Genomic DNA, 5,264 nt, shown 5'->3' with positions numbered 1-5,264 from the left:
TATTATTTATTTTAATTCCACAAGCTAAACTTTGTATGTTTTACATACTGCATGACCTTACAAAGTTAATATGGCTAACATGTTAGCAAACAGTTGCTTATTTACACATTCAGCTGATGTGGAGCAATATTAACATTTTTGTGTCTGGTGACCCGACAAGTGATAGTCCAATAAATTCTCTGCTTTTAGCGAGTTTTGCTTTTTACTAGCCTCTGTGAAATATGAGTGGCCTTTAGCTGCTAAATACTCTGCTGTGTTCTCCGGGTAGTTGCTACCTTTCTCTGCTATTTGGTGTTTGGCAGGTAGCATACACTGGTTTTATCAGAACCTAATTGCAGAAAACAGCGGCCTGCTGCTGCTGGAAGTTAGATTGACGAACCTGAACCAGCAGCATATTTATGGGTTGGAAAACCTAACCAATGAGCTAAAAGAGGCTAAAAAGCTCCTTAGACCTGAGGGGAACTGCAGAGTAAAGCAACCTCTTTCACAATGCATGTAGTCATTAGACCCATTGTTCATATGAAAAATATCGAGTAGTGCAGGTTTAGGAGATAAAAACCCTTTAATGAGTCTATAAAAGAAATATATCCAACAACATCCTCTAACTCCACGTCAACCAGCCAAAACTTAAAAATGTTGCTTACACTTACTTGCATTAGAAACACTCATTCAAAAATATAACATACGGTATGCAGCAACAATGACTATTTTAGCCACCAAAGCATTTTATAGAACACATATGAACATTCAAACGCTGGCTAGCTTTGTTGAAATGGCAGATAAAATGAACAGCCTGCAATCCTTTCATTGTTTCTCTATTCACCGCCTCGCTACTGATTTGCCCAGTGACTGTCTCACTGAAATGACACCAAATCTGAATTTCCTGCAGCGCTGAACGACAGCAGCGATCACAGCACAGAGTGGGTTGCAGGATAACCACATCAAAGTCACTCCACTGAGTCTGGGTAAAAACCATTCTTCGGGCTTTCCCATACTGATCTGTCTGCTGCAGTATGGTGTAATATCTCTTAGTTCAATACTCAAGAGAGCAGAGAGGAAGCTGCAGCCTTATCTCCATGCATATCAGGTTGTAATTCTGGCTGTTGATATTTTCCAGTTCTGTTTGGCTGGGAGGGAGCACCTGGAGGAAACTGGGACCAGCTTCAAAGCAGAAGTCTGCATTGCCTCCTTTCGTGCTCTGCTCTTTCACACTGTCGCTACTCTGGGATGATGCAGTCTGAAAAAGCTGCTCATGTGATTCCTGTTGTGCTGTTTTGATTCATGAACTGTAGCCGACGCAGGCGCCTGAGAAGAAAATAGGCCAGACCAGTTGGACAGAAGAAAGAAGGGGGTTTCCCCTTAGAAATGAAATGTGACCGATGGGTGTAATGTAATAAGAGTAGCTGACCAACAGTTTTGAATAGAGGTTACTATAGGACAGAGCGCTGTACTGTTTAAAAAGGAACAGCACTGCCTTTAAAAAGCTATATATTTATGCTGATCAGTAACTGACAGGAAAATCTTCCTTTTGAAGCTTAAAAACCAGACAAGCATGTTTCTGTATTCTATTCTAACGGATAGCTTAAAGCAATTATTTTGACTATTATTAAGATACTTATTCTGAGAATTCGTTTGTTGTTTTTTCCCTTCCTGAAATGTATTCCTTCTTTCTCTCTTTCCTTTCTCCCTCTGGCCTAGCTAGAAACTGAATTCATAAAAGAACCAGAATAGCAGCCTTAGAAAAGTTTAAAGCTGCACTGATCAGTATTTTTTATCTTAATAATAGATAAATAAACTGTAATTTGAAAGAAATTAAAGGTAGTGATGATCACTCTGCAGTTCGTCTCAGCTCTGCGAGGCATTTCCGCATCTTTCAGCTCATTGTTTTGGCTTTTTCACTGTTTTCATTCACTCTCGCCGCTCTCATTGACCAGCTGCAGCTGTTAAACCCACTGTACGCTACCTGTTCAACACAAAACAGCAGACAGACTCAGTTAGCGACTAGTTGGTGAACACATTGGAGCATTTAGCAGCTAGAGAGCCAGATACTTTATCAGAAGTTGGCGAAAACTGAGAAAGAGCTAAAAAGAGAGTGAATATTAGACCTACATTTGCTAGGTTACCGAAGACATGTCTCCAGATAAATGCTAATGTCGCTCTGAGTCTGGTGTAGGACTGCAACTAATGGTTGCTTTCCTTTTAATCTGAGGACTATTTTTCAGATTAATCGATTAAATATTTTTCTCTATAAAATGTCAGAAAATGATGAAAAATGCCAATTACAATTTCCCACAGCCCAAGGTGACATCTCAGATGCCTTGTTTTGTCCAACCAACAGTCCAAAACCCAAAGATATTCAGTTTATCATCATTTGTGACAAAGAAAAATTTCAAATTCTCAATTTTGGAAAAAAATTGCAAAAATGCGTATACAATTAGAAAAAGAGTTGCCAATTAATTTTTGATTAATCAACTAATCATTGCAGCTCTAGTCTGCACAACGTGAATAGTTAACTGTTTGCTAACATGGACGCCATAACAATTTCATAACGTGATAAAAAATGTCAGTGTTGTGTTCACAGTTCTCTGCTGCCCCTAGGTCCCAAAAACATCAAATGCTGCTTTAAGACTAACTGATCTTTCATGTCAGCTAATCTTTGTCAAGTTAAAAAATGGTCCAAAATGAATGGAAAAAATAGAAGAACTCCACAACTGGAATATGGTGACGCACATTAAACAACATGACAGGGACTGAAAATTAGACTAAAAAAAAGACAATGGATTTGGTAGCTTCTATATAAAACCTTAATCAAACCACTGATTTACTAGAAAAAACTGTATATTCTTAGACACTTAGATGCAGCTAGTAAAGTGTTGGCTTCCAACAAATGCGCAGTGTATCTACACTATGTGAAATATGAACAAATAATAAACCTTTAGAAAATGTTAATCTGTTGTAGATTTCTCCCTCTGCAGTGATGAGTCACTCCTGAGTCAGTCCTAAGGTTTCTTGGCTGAATGTCAGACTCATATTAGGACTGACAAAAACGTTCTGATTGTGTTTGTAGCCACTCCTAATATGTGTAATTGGCCAGCCATTTGTCTTTGCTTATATTGAGTCAGCCGAACAATATAGCATACTCACAGAGTTAGCATGTACTGACTGAATTCAGTCTTTTATTTAACTTAATTTCTGTTATTAAAACGTCGTTAAGATGGGTTCAGCTATATGTTTGCTCTGTGTTCACTCTCGATAATAAATGAATGTGTACAATAAGACTAAAGTTTGCTGAGAGTTGGTGGATGTTAGAGTGACATTGCTGGGATATGCTGCCACTTGGTGGTTAATCTGAAAACATACATCGAGTTTCTACTGTATAGAACATATTATTTTATGTCGCTAATAACAGTGTGACTTAAAAGAAAATCACTACAATGATGTTTATAATGTTGTACAATACCAACGGGTTTTTTTTGTACTTGTATTGTACTGCTTACAAGGACTGCTATGCATAACAAATTTCACACTCAAAACTGAGAAGGAAAAGTGTAAAAACAAAAAACCTTTGATCAGTGGTTTAAACCCTATTACGCATCAGCTTTTCATTTCATTTCCATTGCTCAATGTGTGTTGCACTAAAATTCATGTGCAAATGCTCAGTCACTCAAGGACACACAAATATAAACCTCACACACACAGTAACTAATCAGAAAATAGTGTTCACTTTGTATTTGAATGTGAATCCAGCTGTGACAGATCTCAGGTCACCGCAAAACTATTCAATACTTTAAAGACTAGTACTAGAACTTTAAAATTGATTCTTTGATGTTGGGAGGTTAAATGATTTCTGCACTGAAGCAATATGTTTGGCAGTGTGTTTCTAAGTGGAGACTGCTGCGGCGTCTTGGATGAGCTGGGGCCTTCGTTTTGTTTGTCTGGGTAAAACCAACAGAGCGTTATGGTTGTCTTGTTCAGATGAATTCATAAAGCTGTTTCTCAGAATCATCTTGTGTAAAAACCGGTCCTAGTTATTTTAGCCACGTGATTTTCAAAGTTAAGATCAGAGTTCAAAATAACAGATGTAAATTACTTACTTGCTGTATTCCAGAAAGTGACTTTTATTTTATTGTAGCTTGCAGCTGGTACACATTTAAATATAATACAGAAGAAGAAGAAAAATAGCCACCATATGAAAGAAAAAATGGAAGCCTGCTAAATGTGCGTTTGTGAGTTATGACCCGATTCCATGGAATGCTTTGCATCTGATAAAACCAATCAATCAATCAAATGTGTGTTCTAGCCTGGTGTGATAGACTGGCGATGTTGCTGGTGGCTCGACGCACGCTGCCAATAGGTGAAGCAGAAAGACGTGCACCGTGGGGATGCTGTTTACTGGTCAGGCATTGAGCTGCTTCCTTCACCCGCCTCTTCGCTTGCGTTGTTTTCATACTTTAATTATCGATAGGTTCCAACATGATTTTCCCACAATACCCCCGCATCCAAGGCGTAAAATAAATAGAGATGCTTCCTCCTGTATTGGCATCAGATCGAATGATCTGACCACGTATCGACGCAACTCTTATTACCTGAAGCAACTTATGAGTTCACACAATTTCTAAAGGTTTTCCTCCAATAAATTGTTCTTTCGGTCTAAAAATTGTGCTGAATGGGTTTTAATTGAGGCGGCGCGCTGAAGTCATTGTTGTGATTTCTTATCGCGTTTTTAATGGTCGCTCAGATTGCTGGGAACAGGGATTTGCAGCAACACGCTGTAAACCCCAAGCCTGCACTGTAGAAATAAACAGTAAGTCGCATGGGTTAGGGACATCACACACTTGTGCTTTTATTTGGAGGAAATTTGTAACCATGCAGTGAACTAACAACATGATAAACATAACCAAAGGAAACAAGAGAGGAAGTGACCTCAGCGTGAGTTCAATGACACGTTCTGCGCTATCGGGAACATCGGAATTCTGACGGACATAACCGAGCAAACGAGTGGGAATTTTCTCGTAAGGGATGTTCTGAGATGTAATGTTTAAGGTTAAAGAACATGCGAACCGCAACAACGAGTAAAACAGTTCAGGTTAAGTACACTGCTGAACCTCAAAAATTCAGTGAAAACATTGACTTAAATGTTTTCTCCGAGTTTTCATTTTTTGTGTGTTTAATATCGTGATAAAAATAACGCTAAAAATGAATAACTAAAGCGCATTTCTCACTTTTACATCGCAACTCAAATCAACTGTTTTCGGCATTGTTTT

This window comes from Xiphias gladius, chromosome 21, assembly GCF_016859285.1.
Source record: "Xiphias gladius isolate SHS-SW01 ecotype Sanya breed wild chromosome 21, ASM1685928v1, whole genome shotgun sequence".
In the NCBI taxonomy this organism is placed as follows: Eukaryota; Metazoa; Chordata; class Actinopteri; order Istiophoriformes; family Xiphiidae; genus Xiphias; species Xiphias gladius.
This window is presented reverse-complemented; position numbering follows the sequence as displayed.